Source organism: Penaeus monodon, chromosome 25 (genome assembly GCF_015228065.2).
Source record: "Penaeus monodon isolate SGIC_2016 chromosome 25, NSTDA_Pmon_1, whole genome shotgun sequence".
NCBI lineage: Eukaryota > Metazoa > Arthropoda > Malacostraca > Decapoda > Penaeidae > Penaeus > Penaeus monodon.
The window spans coordinates 30,585,948-30,586,432 of record NC_051410.1 but is presented as its reverse complement, the minus strand read 5'-3'; positions in this window follow the sequence as shown (position 1 = coordinate 30,586,432).

Below are 485 nucleotides of genomic sequence, written 5' to 3'. Positions count from 1 at the left end.
AACAAACAAACAAACAAACACGTTACACATACTGTGATGGAAGTCGAGAAACACTCAAAACTTAAATATTTGTCATAAAATAGCATAAACCTGAAATATTTTTCCAAAAGATTTCACGAAGTTTATCTTACGATTCTTGGAAAGGTCAAAAATGTTTTTAGAGTCAACAGTTTCGTCATCGAAATATTTTGGTTTTCTGACAGCTTCTGCCTTGGTAAACCTTTTATTGAAGAAATAATCCACCTATTTTAAATACTAGTTTGGTACGACTGACTGCATCTTGCCCGTCATGACCCAATCAGTTGCAAACTTTGAATATTCATGCAACAAATTTCCCTACATTTTTCGTGAAATATTCTTTCTTTCCATATTGCAAATCCGATGTAAAATATGAAAGCGTATGAATTGCAAATTGAAATTAATCAGTGAGACAGACCGTGCAATAACGACTATGGTAATACCATCATCATCGTCGAGTTATGAGG